The sequence below is a fragment of the Tasmannia lanceolata genome, unplaced genomic scaffold (assembly GCF_043159265.1).
Source record: "Tasmannia lanceolata isolate RefF3 unplaced genomic scaffold, GAP_Taslan_0.1 ptg000015l, whole genome shotgun sequence".
NCBI lineage: Eukaryota > Viridiplantae > Streptophyta > Magnoliopsida > Canellales > Winteraceae > Tasmannia > Tasmannia lanceolata.
In genome coordinates, this window is record NW_027518692.1 from 16,081,713 (window position 1) to 16,103,004 (window position 21,292).

A 21,292-nucleotide genomic window follows, 5' to 3' on the forward strand; every position below is an offset into this window, starting at 1 on the left:
CCTCTAAGTTGAAGAACAAAGTCTTAAACCACCGAGCTAGAGGCTCAATCCCACTTTTATTAGTAGTTGATGGGTAACTAATTTAATAAATGCATATAATAACTTAACAATATTTTAAAATAATAAAAGGGAAATGATATCAGCACAAACATGTCTTAATAATTGCACAAACCCACCTCATCTTTTCTTTTTTATTTGACTTTGTGAGAGCTTTTTGGGAACTGTAATAACTTTTGACAGCTCTTTAAATAGTAAAAAGACAAGATGAGCTAGTGAAAATATCAAACCATGGTTCTGCTGATATCATTTCTCATAATAAAAATATCAATGGAAGAAAATTTCACTTGAGATTGATATGGAAATGATTAATTTGGAGTCATAAATTCAATTCTAGCATGTAAAATCTGACTTCAGTCCATTTAGACGGCTTAGGTTCCCATTACAAACACCCTATAAATAGATAGAAGGGGAGAGGCTATCTATCGAGCAAAAGAGAATAATCTCTCATCCGACCTAAAAAAAATTTCCATTTCCTTCAACATGAAGCAAGCAATAGGTGTAGACGCAAGAGAAAAGCTGAATGCCCTCGCTCTTGTTTGGAACCCCACTGTATCATTCGTAGACTCATTTGTTCTCAAATGGGCACTCGATCTTCAGATTATAGACATAATCCATAGCCATGGCAAACCCATAACCCTTACCCAACTGGGTTCCTCTCTACCCGTGCCATGTGGAAACTACGAAAACCTTCGAAGGTTGCTTCGTTACTTAATCCACATGAAACTCCTCACTCTCCAAGAAGAGGGTTTATATGGCCTCACCTCAGCCTCAAAATTTATTCTCGTGGACGATCCCACAAACATAGTTCCATATGTTCGAGTTGTACAACACGGGCTAGCAGAGAAATGGCAAATACTCGGCTCTCTCTTAGAAGCTAAGGAATCTACAGTGTCTTCGACCTTTGAGGCAGTGAACGGTGAGGATATGTGGAGCTATGCCTCGAAGCATGCGGACCATAATAAGTTGTTCAATGAGGCTATGGCCTCTGATGCTAGATTGGTAACTCCAGCCCTGATTGGAGGTTGTAGGGAAATTTTTGAAGGGATAAGGTCTTTGGTGGATGTGGGAGGAGGCACAGGGACTGCGTCAAGGACGGTTGCTAAGGCATTTCCGCATATAAAGTGCAGTGTGCTCGATCTTCCTCACGTTGTCGAGACAATACCTGATTACCCTGATGTGGAGCGTGTGGCAGGAGACATGTTTTCTTTCATACCACACAATGATGCTGTTATGATGATGGTAATTAAGAAGATCCTTTGTATCTTTATTTTCTTTATTTTTAGGGTTGTGAGTGGGGCCTACTTGCCTATAGATGGGACTAGGTGGGACTCAGCCTGGTATATATGGGACAGGTTTAAAGGGCTTAGCCTAACAGGTTACATCAGCTCTTTGGCGTATTAGTTAGTTACCTAACATTTTAAAATAAATTTCACACTGATTTATCATGAAAAAAAAATCATGGTAGCCAAATGTGCCATTTAGGCTCTGTTCACTTGTTTTCCTGGGAAAGGAAAAGAAAAGGTTTTCGGGGAATCTGACGTGGCATTAGGAAAAGAAATCCAGGAAACTGTGTAGGAAAAGGTTTCCCGAGAAATTGCTCGCCCACCTTTTTTCACTAGTTTTCCCAAGAAAGCAAATCCGACCAAAATAGTGGGATTTGGTTTCCCACACTTGTGAGAAAAGAGACATTTCCACATCATTTTTGGCAATTTCCATGTCATTATTTGACATTTCCACCTAGGCTCGTTACTTTCTCAGGAAAGCAAGTGAACACCAGAATTCTGTTTTGTCAAGGTCTTGTCAAGGAAAAAAGAGGTTGTTTTCCAGGGATTTGCTTTCCCGGGAACGCAAGTGAACAGAGCCAGGAAAGCACTTCAAATGGGGCCTGTTCTGAATAAAAGACAATAGTAAATGACCAAAATACCATTATGTAAGGGTTAATTTTCAAATGAGCATCACATAAACTAAGCCTGTTACCTGTCGCCCCACATGACAAAAACCTTCTCTTCATCTGGCCAATACCCCGTCGGTGGAAAATTTGGGGCAATCGGAAAAACAAACAACGTTGGTTGCTTTTCCCGGGCTTTACTTTGAAAATTGATCCCTGAAATAGGGGTATTTTCGTCATTTCATCATAGATGTTTGCAAGTCTTAGACATTGGTACACCTTCAAAAGGTTACTGATTTGTTAATGTTATCTATCAATTATTGATTGCAGAAAATATTACATGATTGGGATGATGAGGACTGTGTAAAGATTCTGAAGAAATGCAAGGAAGCAATGCCAGAAGAGGGAGGGAAGGTGATTATAGTTGACATTGTGATGGACATTGACGAAGGCCACGAAATCACCCGTACCCGATTTGCCTTCGATGTGTTAATGATGTTATCGACAGGGGGACAGGAGAGAACTGAGGAGGAATGGAGAAGGCTTGTCTTCAATGCTGGATTCAGTCGATGTGAGATAACACCTGTCGATGCTTTGCAGTCTGTGATTGTCGCATTTCCTTAGTCTGATAAGACCGATATTCATCGTCTAGCTTATGTTCACCTGTTATGTGTCATTTATTTTCCAAGCCTGTTTGTTCTTTGTTTATGCTTAGTTTGAAGAAATAAGAATGATATTGGTGTACTTGAGGTTCTTGGTTAAATCAAGATCTATTAATTTAACCATGCATTTAACTGGAATGCAAAGAATGGTTAGGAACTTATCTTGATCGGTCATGGTCGAGATTGATTTGTGCTGGATTTTCTACTACTTGTCTAGTCGAATTGATCGGTCAACGGTAAGGTTGCTCCATTGTGGCCTAGTAATCAAAGGTTTGATTCGAGGAAACAGCCTCTCTACAAAGCAGGGGTATGATTGCGTACATCTAGCCCTCCCCAGACCCCGCAATGGCGGGAGCCTTGTGCACTGGGCCGCCCTTTTTCTAAATAGATTTAAGGTGTTTTGAGGAGATTGGTCCAAGTTAAGGTAGTCTATAGATTTTTTTAAGGCTTAATGGCAGTGGGATAGTAAAAAAATAAGTAGGCTTCCTTTCTTTTGACTTAAAATGGGGCTAAAATAAAAAATTTACTCCTAGTTTTGCACTAAAAAGTGAGCATACATTTGTTTTACGCCCAGGAAATAGGGGTGCAAACTCGGATCGGGTTGGGACGGGTTGAGGCCAACCCGACCCGAGGAACCCATTTTTCCAACCTGAACCCAACCCGACCCGATTTCCAACCCTACGAGGTTCAACCTGACCCAACCCGAGTTTTGAAGCTTAAAAAAATCATAAAAAATGTCGGGTTTCACTCGGGTCGGGTTGCCAAACCCTCAACCTGAACCTGACCCGAACTCGATCCGGTTGGAAAAGTGAACTCAACCCGAACCCAAACTTGACCTGAACTCAACCCAACCCGACCTTTTTTCGGATTCAACCTGCCGGGTTCGAGTTGAACCCGACCTGAGTTGTTCCCCTACCACGAAAGATAAGGAACCATAACGCCTGATTACTAGGCCCAAAATAAACGTGTTTTCCTAAGAAGTCCGTTTCTGTTGAAAGGGAAAAGTACGGAATGCGGGCCGATGTTTAGTGAAAATATGGCTTGCGGGCACCTTTTAAAACAAGAACAAAAAAAGGGCTAAACTTCAAAATCGGGTGGTCAAAAGACCCTGATACCCTTCTGACATCGACAGAGTCCTCCTTTTTCATTACTGCCTCTTAAATTGGCCAGATTCACGAGGCTTCTTTTGGTTCATTTAAACGTGTATTTGAACCGAGAGAACTTTGGGTTCGTTTATATCTTGGCCATCGGAAATAACTAGAGACAGATGGATCTTGACACGTGTTGGAAAATATTTTGGAACCTCGACGTTATTGTACTTTTTGGAACACTGACGTTATCTTTTCTCACTTTTCTTTTCAACACGTGTCAGGCATCCATCCGTCTCTAGGTATTTCCGACGGCCAAGACAGAAATAATGGGTACGCCGGCGGAAAATAATTGGTACGCCGATGGAAATAATGGTTACAGAGAGGGAAATAATGGGTACGCCGGAGGAAATAATGGGTACGACGATGGAGGAAATAATGGTTACAGAGAGGGAAATAATGGGTACGCCGGCGGAAATAATGGGTACACCGATGGAAATAATGGTCATAGAGAGGGCAATAATGGGTATGCCAGCGGAAATAATGGTTACAGAGAGGGGAATAATGGGTACGCCCGCAGAAATAATGGGTACGCCGATCGAAATAATGGTTACAGAGAGGGGAATAGGAATAGTACGCCGATGGAAATAATGGTTACAGAGAGGGGAGTAATGGGTACACCGGCAGAAATAATGGGTACACCGATGGAAATAATGGTTACAGAGAGGGGAATAATGGGTACGTCGGCAGAAATAATAGGTACGCCGATGGAAATAATAGTTACAGAGAGGGGAATAGGAATAATGGGTACGCCGGCGGGTATGCCGGCGGAAATAATGGGTACGCCGATGGAAATAATGGTTACAGAGAAGAGAATAATGGCTACAGAGAGGGTTATTATTAGAAGACGTCACCGTTTCATATTGATGTCCACGTGTCGTGGATCCGACCGTCTATTCATATTGGCGACGACCAAGATTTAAAGGAACCCAAGGACTCTAGGTTCACAGAAAGATTTCAATCCAAACCAAACCCACTATGTATAGAGCCACATTCCGTCTATTCATATTGGCGATGACCAAGATTTAAAGGAACCCAAGGACCCTGGGTTCACAGAAAGATTTCAATCCAAACCAAACCGACTACGTATAGAGCCGCTAGCATTCCCGAAAATTTTTTAACACGTGTCAGGCATCCAAGAAACCTGAATTTCTCACTTAAAATCCAAGAAACGCTGTCAGAAAAGCGTACATCAGCTTGATCATATACCGTCTTTTACACTGTTTTCAAACTTAAAACCTGGATTCTAAAATCCGTGTATCCAAACGGCCCCTAATTAATTAACAATAATCATTGTTTTGCATTTTTAAGGAAATACTTTCAAAACGGGATTTCGTTTGGAAAATTCCTTATCTTTCTACGTATGTGTCACAACATAGGATTTCGTCTTAGTCTTTTTGAATATGTGTCACAACATAGGATTTTTTCTTTATGTTTTAAACGAGTTCCATTTTGCTAGCAGCCCTCAGCATGTGAAGAGCACTTAAGGGATAGACAACGAACGAAATTAGATAAGATTTAGGGAGATAATACTAATAAACTATATAAACTGCCAAAACTAAACAAGTACCTAATTTATCATGCAAAGAATCCAACAAGGCCACATACAATGACCGGAGTCGCATTTTTAGTCAGATCAACAAAATGAATCACATCCACATGTTACACATGGGGCACAAAACGTGATACTTATGGCACTTTTTAAAACAAAACGTATGATAAGATCATGTACAAAAATAAAAACCCGTCTCTCCTATCAGATAAGGAGGTCAAGATAGGCATTCAAAAAAAACCGAGGGGTGGGGGGGGGCGGGGGGGTGGGGGTGGGGAAATAAAAGATATCATTCAAATTAGAGTCTCTGTTTCTATTTCCGACCATGTCATTGTCTGATTCAATTTGCCATTAAACAGCACAGATATTGCCACTACCATGTTTTGACAATTACACCAACTCATCTGTCTTTTATTATTTAAACACCTCTCTCATAAGTCAATTAAAAAAGGAATAGACTGACTGTGTTTGTGCAGTTATTAAAACATGGTAGTGCCATTATCAGTAGCGTTTAAATATAGGCCCATTTAAATATAGGCCCATATATGGTAGGGCTGCAACTCGGGTCGGGCGGGTCGGGTTTTGGATAACCCAACCCTACCCAAGAAATATCTCGGGTCGGGTCGGGTCGGGTTTTTTTTCGGAAAACCCACGATTCCCAAACCCGGCCCTACCCATGATAAATCTCGGGTCAGGTCGGGTCGGGTAGGGTCGGGTCGGGTTTTTTCACGTTGACGCAATTTTTTGAGGAAAATTCTTGTTTGGCAAGGCAACTCAACTCATAGAAGCAGAAATTACACTCACATTACACTTGAATCAAACAATGATGTAATTACACTCACATTACACTTGAATCAAACAATGTTGTAATCAAACAATGTTGTAATTACAACCAAACAGTGCTGAATCAAACACTTGAATCAACTCAACTCATAGAAGCAGAAATTACACTCACATACAATAACACTGGGTGCATGGGTTTTCACTTTTAACTTTTAACTAACAATAGAAAAAAATGTACATACTATAACTTATGTAACTCGGGTCGGGTCGGGCCCCTTCAAACCCGGCTCGACCCGAGATTCATGCGGGCTTCTGAATGCTCAACCCGGCTCGACCCGAAACCCATGAAACCTGAACCCAACCCAGGCTATTTTCGGGTCGGGTCGATGCGGGTCGGGTAAAACCCGGCTCGAGTTGCAGCCCTAATATATGGGAACTATAGATCTTTGATAATGCCTATGGTCTATGGCCGATATATTGGAACTTTCAAACCTCGGTGTCATCACTTTGGTTTCTAGTCAACTGAGGTCCGCGAAACAAGAGGAGTCTGTAGCTAATAAACCCAATTAGTGAAGTTTAAAGTGACCCGTGGAGTTTCATTATTAAAACTAGGGGGTGCAGATATCAACTCCCTTTATTTAGGACCTGTTGTATCAGGACGGAATTTTCATGAAAAAGAAAATTCCTGAAAATGATCTCGACAAATGTTGGAAAACTCACTTTCCAAGAAATTTTTTTCAATTATTTTTCCCTCGCATTAATCGTTGTTAAGCCTTAAAAAGGCTAATAAACAGTGACAGATAAAAACAACTCTGATAGGCGCTTTTGTTTCTTTCAAATCTTTTGAAATATGATGTGAGAGGCCTTCCAAGGAAAAGAACATTTACCCATTTATATAATAGATCGTATGGTGGGTCACAAATTGGGAGAATTCGCACCGACTCTGACTTTCCAGGGACACGCGAGAAACAATAATGGATCTCGTCGTTAATAAAGTGAAATAGGTGCTAAAAAACCAAAAGCTCTGCCCTCCCTCTCTATCGATCCAAGGGATGGAAGGGCAGAGGCCTTTGGTGTCCCTTCCAGTCAAGAATTGGGGTTCTTGGTGGAAGGGTTCAGGTTCAGTGAAATGAATGAGCGAGAGCTGTTTAAGAAAGAGGCGGAACATCGCTCTCCGTGGCAGCAAAGGGAAAACGAGATATTGATTCAGTCGGAGGTAGACTTTCCTTTAAATAGTGAAAATGACACCAAAGCCCACCAAGTAAAACAAAGTAAGAGTCTAAAGACGTTTAAAGAAGTGGAAAGACTTGTTTTCAGGAAAAAAAAACTTGGAATGATGAGGGAGGTGTAGTAGGCCCACGCAATTATTGGGAGTCACTTTATTAGAATGGGTGGGTTTTCATGGCACTCATACTCATAGTATATCCATGCCTTCAAATGAAATGTAAACTTAATATTTTTTTTATAGTATTGGGCCCATAATACACACCCCGTATAGTATGTTTATTTGGACTTAGAATCTTGTGGGCCATCGTGAGACTATATGAAGATGCACAATGTCGCGTTGAATTGACGATTTGAGCTTTAAGCCAATAGCTCAAATTTCAAAAATAAAAACCCCTTTTGCTACACCATTTGAGCCAAAAGCAAAATCAAAATCTCTTTGTCAAATTTAAACCAGGGGCATCTTTTATGACTTTCGTCACAAAAGATATTAGACCCGAACTACGCGAGACCTTATTCCCAATTTCTTTGGGGATACGTAGGCAGTCTGGAGGGTCCAGATGCGGTCCAGTTGCTCAAAATTAACCAAAGTTAATCCCTTTTGAACCCAAGCTTTCCTGAAAAGTCCTTCTGGTGTTATTGACCCAGGTTTGTAGAAAAAAAAAAGAAAAAAAAAAAAGAGTCTTAGACCCTCTAGATTGAAAACCCGAAAGGGCGGTCTAGGCAAAAGTCAGGGTATTAAGCCTGGTGGATGAAAAACCTGCAAGGGCAGGCAGTCCAGGCAAAAATTATGGCGTGCGGTCCGCTGAATCGAAACCCTAAAAAGGGCGATTCAGTCATGGCAGTGATTTCATAGAGGACAAAGCTTCTGGAAGCCGATTGTACTTCCGTTTTTTGCATTACTTCAGAGTCTGAGTAAGCGCCAGCATAATTTCTTTTGATACTTCTTCAAGCTAAAGTGGTTAAAACTAAGCAATCTAAAGGAGATAATAACCATGACTGAAATACCGAAAAGGGGAATGAAACATTTTTAGATACGGTATTCAAAAGATTCTAAGAGCGGTAGACTGTTACCACCTTAAACATTTATCAAATTAAGAAGCAGATTCAATCTCTTTTAGAGTCTATGTTGTGTGTTTGTCAAAGCTTTCGTTTGTCATTTGTCAAAATCCCGTTTATCGTGTGTCAAAATCTTTTCATTCTCAAGTCAAAGTCAGGTCTTTAAAGCCAAGTTGCCTTTACTCCCCTTGAAGCTGGGGTGATAAGTTTTAAAAGCGAGAAGTTGCATCTCCTGCGGACAGAGCCGAACAGAACAGAGTTCAGAAAGGACAGCTTTTCAAGTTTATTCAGAATGTTATCGCAACGTGCAGAAAGAATAATGCTTTGAGCAGAACCCGTTTTCTTGTATTTGTAAAAGCTTTGTAACCTCAAATATTTCTTTGAAATGAAAACCTTTAGTTGAACCCTTGCGTTTTGCTCTCTTATGAATCTTGTTATGGAAATAAAATCATACTAGGGGCATCTTTTATGACTTGGTTTCCTAAGTCATAAAAGACGTCGAACAAAAATTTAGGATTGAGATGGCTATTCTTATCAAATAAAGATAAGAGAAGCTTGAACACCCCCTTTCGAGCTAAGCTCCTTGACTAGTTTTTCAGAAAAATATAAATCCTCATTTGAATTTGAAATTTAGTTTTGCATTTATCAAAATATAAGCAGAGTTTTGGTTTACTTGTTTAAAGGGGCCAAAGCCCACAAGATTTCATCATATTTCGTTGAATTATACCTTTAGTAAAAGTCATGTTTTCCTAACTGCTTATAGCTATGCTATGTTTTAACTCTTCTCCTCCACTCTGACCTCTAGAAGGTTATGTTAGGGGTGACCTGGCTGTCGATTCCAGTATAAAAACTCGATATATCGCCATCCCATCCGGTATTGATAGTTTGAGTCTCCTCAAACGTTCTCTACCCGTCTTGTATTCCAGTATTGATAGTTTGAGTCTCCTCAAACGTTCTCTACCCGTCTTGTATTCCGGTATTGATAGTTTGAGTCTCCTCAAACGTTCTCTACCCGTCTTGTATTCCGGTATTGATAGTTTGAGTCTCCTCAAACATTCTCTACCCGTCTTGTATTTCGGTATTGATAGTTTGAGTCTCCTCAAACATTCTCTACCCGTCTTGTATTCTGGTATTGATAGTTTGAGTCTTCTCAAACGTTCTCTACCTGTCTTGTATTCCGGTATTAATAGTTTGAGTCTCCTCAAACGTTCTCTACCCGTCTTGTATTCCGGTATTAATAGTTTGAGTCTCCTCAAACGTTCTCTACCCGTCTTGTATTCCGGTATTGATATTGATGTCCATGTGTCGTGGATCCGACCGTCTACTGATATTGGCAACGACCAAGATTTAAAGGAACCCAAGGACTCTGGGTTCATAGAAAGATTTCAATCCAAACCAAACCCACTATCTATAGAGCCGCATTCCGTCTATTCATATTGGCGACGACCAAGATTTAAAGGAACCCAAGGACCCTGGGTTCACAGAAAGATTTCAATCCAAACCAAACCAACTATATATAGAGCCGCTAGCATTCCAAAAAAAATTTCAACACGTGTCAGGCATCCATCCGTCTCTACAGGCAAGATAGAAACGAACCCAAGGATCTCTCGGTTCGAATACACATTTAAATGAACCAAAAGAAGCCTCGTGAATCGGGCCAATTTAAGAGGCGGTAATGAAAAAGGAGGACTCTATCGATGCCAACTTAAACGAACCTCCCGATTTTGAAGTTTAGCCCTTTTTTTGTTCTTATTTTAAAGGGTGCCCGCAATCCGTATTTTCACTAAACATCCCTGCATTCCGTATCTTTCTCCTGTTGAAAAGACCTGGAACATGTCCTTGTTTTCTTTTTGTTATGTTTATTTGCGATGGACATAATGGTTACAGAGAGGGGAATAGGGATAATGGGTACGCCGGCGGAAATAATGGGTACGCCGATGGAAATAATGGTTACAGAGAAGGGAATAATGGCTACAGAGGGGTATTATTAGAAGACGCCACCGTTTTATACTGATGTACACGTGTCGTGGATCCGACCGTCTATTCATCTTGGCAACGACCAAGATTTAAAAGAACCCAAGGACTCTAGGTTAATAGAAAGATTTCAATCCAAACCAAACCGACTATGTATAGAACTGCATTCCGTCTATTCATATTGGCGACGACCAAGATTTCAATCCAAACCAAACCGACTATGTATAAAGCCCCTAGCATTCCAAAAAAAATTTCAACACGTGTCAGGCATCCATCCGTCTCTAGGTATTTCCGACGGGCAAGATAGAAGCGAACCCAAGGATCTCTCGGTTCAAATACACATTTAAATAAACCAAAAGAAGCCTCGTGAATCGGGCCAATTTAAGAGGCAGTAATGAAAAAGATGGACTCAATCGATGCCAACTTAAACGAATCACCCGATTTTGAAGTTTAGCCCTTTTTTGTTCTTATTTTAAAAGGTGCCCGCAATCCGTTTTTTCACTAAACATCCCCTCATTCTGTAACTTTCTCCTGTTGAAAAGACTAGGAACATGTCCTTGTTTTCTTTCTGTTATATTTACTTGCGCCCCCTCTCACACCCACGGACCCACGCACCACCCACCACCCCCCCCCCCGCCCCCGCCCCCACACTTTTAACGTGATTTGATCGTCAAAAAGCATTAAAGTCTGCCCACAATTCCGATACAAGTGGGGCGCATCATCCTGCAAGGGGGGTGAATAAATCATCTCCCATTTGGAAAATAATTCCTGGGATCATATAGTTAAATGAGTGGACCACCAATTGAGACACGTGTACTAGAAGGCGAGAAAGAGTATGGTTTTCAACTAAATGACCAAATTATCCCTTTACATGAACTTTTGTTACTGAGTCTCCTTTGTGCTGTTTTAGCTGGCAATAGAGATTTTCAGTTCGGCACAGGTCGCATATAGTCGCCCGTGACAGCTCTAGTGTCCACGACGGTTGTTTGAAATTTCAACCCTTAATTAAGGGCATTATTGTTATTTTAGCCATCATATTTGTAACCAAGATGGAGTTCTGTTTTCAAAGTGTTTTCCTTATTTAATTTTTCTACCTCGGTGAGATAGAGTAATAATGATCAAATAAAAATGGTTCATATCTGGGCCCAAAAAGTTATCTTTAAGAAAGAATCTAAGGGGCCGTTTGGATACGCGGATTTTAGAATCCGGAATTTCTTCAAAGCTGAAGCTAAGAGACAAGAGAAGAAGAAGATCAGCCGTCGATTTTGACTTGTTTTTGACTTCTCACCCTTCTTTCCCTCAGCAAGAGAGTAGAAGATCCTCACATATTTTCAGGCTTTTGAAATCTCAGGATGCGGAGGAGATTTTTAAAACTTGAATTTCTCACTTAAAACCCAAGAAACGCTGTCAGAACAGCATACATCAGCTTGATTCTAAAATCGTCTTTTACACTGTTTTCAAATTTAAAACTTGGATTCTAAAATCCGGGTATACAAACGGCCTCTAATTAATTAAAAATAATCATTGTTCTGCATTTTTAAGGAAATACTTTCAAAACGGGATTTCGTTTGGAAAATTCCTTATCTTTCTGCATATGTGTCACAACATAGGATTTCGTCTGGTCTTTTTGAATATGTGTCACAACATAGGATTTTGTCTTTATGTTTTAAACGAGTTCCATTTTGCTTGCAGCCCTCAGCATGTGAAGAGCACTTAAGGGATAGACAACGAACGAAATTAGATAAGATTTAGGGAGATAATATACTGTATAAACTGCCTAAACTAAACAAGTACCTAATTTATCATGCAAAGAATCCAACGGTGAGAACTCAACCCAATCCAACGATGACATCACACATATTCTAACAAGGCCACATACAATGACCGGAGTTGCATTTTTAGTTAGATCAACAAAATGTATCACATCCACATGTTACACATGGGGCACAAAACGTGATAGTTATGGCACTTTTTAAAACAAAACGTATGATAAGATCATCTACAAAAATAAAAACCCGTCTTTCCTATCAGATAAGGAGGTCAAGATAGGCATTCAAAAAAAACCCGGGGGGGGGGGGGGGGGGGGGGGGGGGGGGAATAACAATATGTGGGTAATATTTTCTAAAAGTAGGACTGCTCGGATAATATGCTTTTCTTAGAGATTACTTGGGCCTGTTTATTTTTATCATTTCTCTCGGCTCCCACGTGATCTAATAATGTATTAGAATTTCGAACACAGCACTCACACCGATAATATGTCCTTTTAATTAGTATAATTTTTGTAGTGGAGATTATGGGGCCCCTTTTAACGTGAAATGTGGGTAGACTTTAACACTTGCATATAGGGGTGTAAATGGATATTCGGAAATTCGATTACCGTCCGCATCCGAATCCGTTTAAAGTGAATATTATCCGAATCCGTTTCAAGCGGATATTATCCGAATCCGTTTATGAGATATCCGGCTCTTAGCGGATGCGAATCTGGTAAATAGTATATCCGATCCGTTTAGCATCCGAATCCGAGAAGTAAATCCTTTTTATTTATTATTAATAATATCATTAATATTTATTTTTAGTAATGACACACTATATTTTGTTTATAATTTTCTTTTTAGGAAAAAAAAAACAAAAATAGCCCAAACCCATTTCATCATATACAAAAAAAGGAAAAACCCAAAGACCACTACCAACACTATCATCCATCCCCACCGCCTCCCTCTCTCTCTCTGCCTTTGTTTTAAAAAGAAGAAGAGGATCTCATATATTTTAGGGTTTGAGAGTTAATTTTGTGAAGAGAATGTAGAGGTCTAGTTTTAGGGTTTGGAAATTTTATTCGAGTAAGAAGGAGAAAAAATATAAAGTGCTGCAGTAAAATATTCGAATTTACCGGATAAACGGATATGGATAATATTCGAATTCGAACAATATCCGACGGATACGAATTCAGTAATAAATATTAAATATCCGTCGAATCCGAATTCGGATAGTGTATATTGTAATCGAATTCGGATATAGCCATATCCGCTTCGAATTCGATCCGTTTACACCCCTACTTGCATATCACATTAAAAGGAGGCGCATAATCGTACAGGGAGGGCAAAAAAAATCATCGCCTTTTTCTTGGTCTTCTCCTCACCTTTGATGTGTCCCTTAACCCCTTAAGCATGGTAAGAGGACCACGATGGGTAACCTCATGTTGGGCCCCACAAACTGTCTTTGTTACAAAAAAGTCCTGCTGTGGGACCCATGTGGATTTGTGTAATTGATACTGAGTTTGAACTGCCCCCCAACTAGGACTACAATTATATATTCACAGTGTCCGTCAAGAAAAGAATTTGTTTTGGTCCGGACTCTTTTCTCTCATACCTTGACTAAACTAATTAACAAAGGTAGGGAGATGACTTTTTTGCCCCACTGTAGGATAATACACGCCCATTCATGTTAAAAGTGGGATGTATTATCCTACAGGGGGCGAATAAATCATCGCCTAAAAATAATTGCCTTCCTTTAATTTCCACTCGGCTGAAGAAAAAAAAATTCAGGGTCCCCAAACGTGCCCTTAACGGTCATCATTTTCTTTGTTTTTTTTTTCCCGATAGCTTTGCTTTGACCCATCTTTCTTTACAATAAGATGGGAACCAGAGGTGGCTATTCAAGTCTAGCCCTTCCTTTTAGGACTGTACACTTAGTCCCTTAGACTTATGCCAATAGTTGTTGGGACCCGGGTAGAACACACCCTCAAAAGCTAGCATTTTGTGGGGGGGGGGGGGGGGGGGGTGGGGGGGGTGGAGAGAAGACCCCATTCCCTTATAAGCCCATTCACACTGTTACACTTTTCCGATGTGGGACTATTTTGCTTTCACGTGGAACCCCCCAACAATCTCCCCCTCCACGTGAAAGCACCGTGGACAATCTCGCCCCTCCACAAGGCAGGAATGTGGGAACTACGAGATCTTCCCCGAGGAATTTTTCCGTCCTCAGAGACATACCAGGGTTACCTAGATCTTTCATCCTCGGAGGCTAAACCGGGGTTACAACGTGTCCGTCTCTAATACCACTTGTTTGGAATATAACCAGGTAGAACTCACCCCTAAAAGCTAGCTGTTAGAGGGAGGGTGCCCATTCCCTTATAACCCATCCACATCCATTTCACATGTCCGATGTGGGACTATTGCTTTTGCGTGGAACCCCAACAAATAGAAGGGGTGACCTCCTTAATCTTGGGCTGACAGGATAATTCCTTTTCGGTGATTCTTCTTCTAGGGAAGTGATATATTCATGCCCTTTCCATTCCCTGGCCCCCCTTTCTAGTGTATTTATGACTACATTATTTACACAAAAAGGGGTTGACCTTGGGAAGAAAAGTGGGTGATATATCATTTCCCATTTTCATATTGATTTTTGAATTAATTTCAGAATATACTTTATTTTCATAATAATAGTAAATTTAAAATAATTTATTCGGCCCTTAGACAAAGTCACAGCCCTATGATTCAAAGAGATAGTCACAAAAAATGGATGTGGAATTTATTAACAACATAATATAAAACTGATTTTTTTTTTCTTTGAAATGGTGACATTTTATTAGAATGTGCGGCACATAATATCAAATTGATTTTGTTGGAGTGGGGGGGTCTCATTAGAGACGTTAGAGGGGTGGCCTCCCCAACCTTCTCTGGCCCCATAGGTGAACTCAAATGAGGCAGAGATCAGAGCGGTCATGGTTGAGGATTATTGACAATAGTTCTTTAGATTACCAGAATGTTGAAGGTGATTCTCTCAATGCAATCAGGTGGCTGAAAGGAAGTATCTCTCCTCCTTGGAGATTTGCGCACTGGATTGATGAGATCCAAGATCGGACAACCGGAGGGCCCATCTGTTATCAGCATCTTAAAAAGATATGCAAATTCTGAGGAAGATAGGCGAGCTGGGGTATGCAGACTCCAGAGAAAGACTTGAGATTTTTTATTTTCTTCCTCCTTCAGGGCTCTCATTTTGTTCATTCTTACTTCTTTTTTCTTGTTACTTCTTGTATCGACCTCCTTGGTCGTTGGGGTACTGCCCTCTTATTCATTAATTAATACATCCTTCACCCTTTAAAAAAAAAAAGATTTTGTGGACTATACCCATTGTATACTCATAAACTAAATTTTTAGGCTATATATTAGTAATATATTTTGTTCTTTTTTTTTTGGTATGGTAAGCTGGGATTGAACCTCTGACCTCTAGGTTAAAGAACAAAGTCTTAAACCATTGAGCTAGAGGCTCAATCCCACTTTTATTAGTAGTTGATAGGTAACTAATTTAATAAATGTATATAATATAACATAACAATATTTTCAAATAATAAAAGGGAAATGATATCAGCACAACCATGTTTTAATAATTGCACAAACCCACCTCATCTTTTATGTTTGAATTGGCTTTGTGAGAGCTTTTTGAGAACTGTAATAACTTTTGACAGCTCTTTAAATAGTAAAAGACAAGATGAGCTAGTGAAAATATCAAACCATTTTTTTTTGGTAGGTGTGAAAATATCAAACCATGGTTCTGCTGATATCATTTCCCATGATAAAAATATCAATGGAAGAAAAATTCACTTGAAATGATTTGGAGTCATAAATTCAATTCTACCATGTAAAACGTGACTTCAGTCCATTTAGACGGCTTAGTTGCCCCATAAAACACTGCATTACAAACACCCTATAAATAGATAGGAGGGGAGGAAACCATCCATCGAACAAAAGAGAATAATCTCTCATCCCATAAAAAAAAAATTCCAAAGTCCTCCAACAAGAAGCAAGCAATGGGTGTAGACGCAAAAGAAAAGCTGAATGCCCCCGCTCTTGTTTGGAACCTCATTGTATCATTCGTAGACTCATTTTTTCTCAAATGGGCACTCGATCTTCACATTATAGACATTATCCACATCATTTTTGGCAATTTCCATATCATTATTTGACATTTTCCACCTAGGCTTGTTACTTTCTCAGGAATGCAAGTGAACACCAAAATTCTATCTGGTCAAGGAAAACAGAGGTTGTTTTCCAGGGATTTGATTTCCCGGGAACGCAAGTGAACAAAGCCTTAGGAAAGCACTTCAAATGGGCCATGTTCTGAATAAAAGACAATAGTAAATTACCAAAATACCCTTATGTAAGGGGTGAATTTTCAAATGAGCATCACATAAGCTAAGCCTGTCACCCCACACGACAAAAGCCTCTCTTCATCTGGCCAATACCCCATCGGTGGAAAATTCGGGCCAATCGGAAAAACAAACAGCGTTGGTTGCTTTTCCCAGGCTTTGAAAATTGGTCCCTAAAATAGGGGTATTTTGGTCATCATAGATGTTTGCAAGTCTTAGACATTGGTACACCTTCAAATGATTTGATAATGTTATCTATCAATTATTGATTGCAGAAAATATTACATGATTGGGATGACGAGGATTGTGTGAAGATTCTGAAGAAATGCAAGGAAGCAATGCCAGAAGAGGGAGGGAAGGTGATTATAGTTGACATTGTGATGGACATTGATGAAGGTCACGAAATCACCCGTACCCGATTTGCCTTCGATGTGTTAATGATATTATTGACAGGGGGACAAGAGAGAACTGAGGAGGAATGGAGAAGGCTTGTCTTCAATGCTGGATTCAGTCGCAGTGAGATAACACCCGTCGATGCTTTGCAGTCTGTGATTGTCGCATTTCCTTAGTCTGTTAAGATCGATATTCATCATCTAGCTTATGATCACCTATTATGGGTCATTTATTTTCCAAGCCTATTTGTTCTTTGTTTATGCTTAGTTTGAAGAAATAAGAATGCTATTGGTGTACTTGAGGTTCTTGTTTAAATCAAGATCTATTAATTTAACCATGCATTTAACTGGACTGCAAAGAATGGTTAGGAACTTATCTTGATCGGTCATGGTCGAGATTGATCTGTGGTGGATTTTCTACTGCTTGTCTAGTCGACTTGATAGGTCAACGGTAAGGTTGCTCCATTGTGGCCTAGTGATCACAGGTTCGATTCGAGGAAACAGCCTCTCTGCAAAGCAGGGGTAAGGTTGCGTACATCTAGCCCTCCTCAGACCCCGCAATGGCTGGAGCCTCGTGCACTGGGTCGCCCTTTTTATAGATATATTTAAGGTGTTTTGAGGAGATTGGCCAAATTTAAGGTAGTCTATAGATTTTTTAAGGCTTAATGGCAGTGGGATAGTAAAAAATAAGTAGGCTTCCTTTCTTTTGACTTAAAATGGGGGTAAAATAAAAAAATTTACTCCTAGTTTTGCACTAAAAAAGGAGCATAAAATTTATTTTACGCCCAGGAAATAGGGGTGCAAACTCGGATCGGGTTGGGACGGGTTGAGGCCAACCCGACCCGAGGAACCCATTTTTCCAACCTTAACCCAAGCCGACCCGATTTCCAACCCGACGAGGTTCAACCTGACCCAACCCGAGTTTTGAAGCTTAAAAAAATAAAAATAAAATCATAAAAAATGTCAGGTTTCACTCGGGTCGGGTTGCCAAATCCTCAACCTGAACCTGACCCGAATTCAACCCCAACCCAAACTCGACCTGAACTCAACCCGACCCGAACTTTTTTCGGGTTCAACCCGTCGGGTTCGAGTTGAGCCCGACCTAAGTTGTTCCCCTACCACCAAAGATAAGGGACCATAACGCCTGATTATTAGGCCCAAAATTAAACGTGTTTTCCTAAGAAGTCTGTTTCTGTTGAAAGAGAAAAGTACATAATGCGGGCCGATGTTTAGTGAAAATATGGATTGCGGGCACCTTTTAAAACAAGAACAAAAAAAGGGCTACACTTCAAAACCGGGTGGTCAAAAGACCCTGATACCCTTCTGACATCGACAGAGTCCTCCTTTTTCATTAGTGCCTCTAAATTGGCCTGATTCACGGGGCTTCTTTTGGTTCATTTAAACGTGTATTTGAACCGAGAGAACCTTGGGTTCGTTTCTATCTTGGTCGTCGGAAATAACTAGAGACGGATGGATCTTGAGACGTGTCGGAAAACTTTTTGGTACCCCGACGTTATTGTACTTTTTGGAACACTGACGTTATCTTTTCTCGCTTATCTTTTGGCTTAGAACGGTAGACGTTATCTTTTCTCACTTTTCTTTTCAACACGTGTCAAGCATCCATCCGTCTCTAGGTATTTCCGACGGCCAAGATAGAAATAATGGGTACCCCGGCAGAAAATAATTGGTACGCCGATGGAAATAATGGTTACAGAGAGGGAAATAATGAGTACGCCTGCGGAAATAATGGGTACACCGATGGAAATAATGGTCATAGAGAGGGCAATAATGGGTATGCCGGCGGAAATAATGGTTACAGAGAGGGGAATAATGGGTATGCCCGCAGAAATAAAGGGTACGCCGATCGAAATAATGGTTACAGAGAGGGGACTAATGGGTACGCCGGCGGAAATATTGGGTACACCGATAGAAATAATAGTTACAGAGAGGGGAATAATTGGTACGTCGGCAGAAATAATAGGTACGCCGATGGAAATAATGGTTACAGACAGGGGAATAGGAATAATGGGTACGCCGGCGGGTATGCCGGCGGAAATAATGGGTACGCCGATGGAAATAATGGTTACAGAGAAGGGAATAATGGCTACAGAGAGGGGTATTATTAGAATACGCCACCGTTTCATATTGATGTCCACGTGTCGTGGATGCGACCTCTATTCATATTAGCGACGACCAAGATTTAAAGGAACCCACGGACTCTGGGTTCACAGAAAGATTTCAATCCAAACAAAACCCACTATATATAGAGCCGCATTCCGTCTATTCATATTGGCGACGACCAAGATTTAAAGGAACCCAAGGACCCTGGGTTCACAGAAAGATTTCAATCCAAACCAAACCGACTATGTATAGAGCCGCTAGCATTCCTAAAAAACTTTCAACACTTGTCAGGCATTCAAGAAACCTGAATTTCTAACTTAAAATCCAAGAAACGCTGTCAGAACAGCATACATGAACTTGATCATATACCGTCTTTTACACTGTTTTCAAACTTAAAAACCTAGATTCTAAAATCCTCGTATCCAAACGGCCCCTAATTAATTAACAATAATCATTGTTTTGCATTTTTAAGGAAATACTTTCAAAACGGGATTTCGTTTGGAAAATTCCTTATCTTTCTGCGTATGTGTCACAACATAGGATTTCATCTTGTCTTTTTGAATATGTGTCACAACATAGGATTTTGTCTTTATGTTTAAACGAGTTCCATTTTGCTAGCAGCCCTCAGCATGTGAAGAGCACTTAAGGGATAGACAACGAACAAAATTAGGTAAGATTTAGGGAGATAATACTAATCAAACTATATAAACTGCCTAAACTAAACAAGTACCTAATTTATCATGCAAAGAATCCAACAAGGCCACATACAATGACCGGAGTTTCATTTTTAGTCAGATCAACAAAATGAATCACATCCACATGTTACACATGGGGCACAAAACGTGATAGGTACGGCACTTTTTAAAACAAAACGTATGATGAGATCATGTACAAAAATAAAAACACGTCTTTCCCATCAGATAATGAGGTCAAGATAGGCATTCAAAAAACAAAGGAATTAGTTTTTTATGTTTGCTAGAAAGGAATTCAATTTTCCCACCTGTTCTCTTTGACGAAGCCAAAAAACCATTGTCATTTTTAGATTCAACAATCTTTATCAATAATATGGGAACCAGAGGTGGCTATTCAAGTCTAGCCCTTCCTTTTAGGACTGTACACTTAGTCCCTTAGACTTATGCCAATAGTGTTGGGTCCCGGGTAGAACACGCCCTCAAAAGCTAGCTTTTGGGGGGCGGGCCCATTCCCTTATAAGCCCATCCACATCGTTATACTTTTCCGATGTGGGACTATTTTGCTTTCACGTGGAACCCCCCAACAATCTCCCCCTCCACGTGGAAGCACTGTGGACAATCTCGCCCCTCCACAAGGCAGGAATGTGGGAACTACGAGATCTTCCTCGAGGGATTTTTCCCTCCTCGGAGGCATACCAGGGTTATTGAGATCTTTCGTCCTCGGAGGCTAAACCAGGATTACCACGTGTTCGGCTCTGATACCACTTGTTTGGAATATAACCAGGTAGAACTCAACACTAAAAGCTAGCTGTTAGAAGGAGGGTGCCCATTCCCTTATAACCCATTAACATCCATTTCACATGTCCGATGTAGGACTATTGCTTTTGCGTGGAACCCCAACAAATAGAAGGGGTGACCTCCTTAATTCTTGGGTTGACATGATAATTCCTTTTCGGTGATTCTTCTTCTAGGGAAGTGATATATTGGTGCCCTTTCCATTCCCTGGCCCCCCTTTCTAGTGTATTTATGACTACATTATTTACACACAAGGAGTTGGCCTTGGGAAGAGAAGTGGGTGATATATCATTTCCCATTTTCATATTGCTTTTTGAATTAATTTCAGAATATACTTTATTTTCATAATAATAGTAAATTTAAAATAATTTATTCCGCCCTTAGACGGAGTCACAGCCCTATGATTCAAAGAGATCAGTCACAAAAAATGGATGTGGAATTTATTGGCAACATAATATAAAACTGATTGTTTGTTCTTTGAAATGGTGACATTTCATTAGAATGTGCGGCACATAATATCAAATTGATTTTGTTGGAGTGGGGGGGTCTCATTAGAGACGTTAGAGGGGTGGTGTCCCCAACCTTCTCTGGCCTCATAAGTGAACTCAAATGAGGCAGAGATCAGAGTGGTCATGTTTGAGGATTATTGACAATAGTTCTTTAGATTACCAGAATGTTGAAGGTGATTCTCTCAATGCTATCAGGTGGCTGAAAGGAAGTATCTCTCCTCCTTGGAGATTTGCGCACTGGATTGATGAGATCCAAGATCGGATAACAGGAGGGTCCATCTCTTACCA

General features: G+C 40.4%; 2 pseudogenes across 1 annotated transcript; both read left to right on the forward strand.

Moving 5' to 3' along the window:
- Positions 1–494: 494 nt before the first annotated feature.
- Positions 495–2,572, forward strand: LOC143891788 ((RS)-norcoclaurine 6-O-methyltransferase pseudogene; annotated as a pseudogene). Its single transcript, XR_013255423.1, has 2 exons — positions 495–1,299; positions 2,279–2,572. The product of XR_013255423.1 is annotated as a (RS)-norcoclaurine 6-O-methyltransferase pseudogene (transcript).
- Positions 2,573–7,222: 4,650 nt separating this feature from the next.
- On the forward strand, positions 7,223–17,064 carry LOC143891789 ((RS)-norcoclaurine 6-O-methyltransferase pseudogene; annotated as a pseudogene).
- Positions 17,065–21,292: the final 4,228 nt, after the last annotated feature.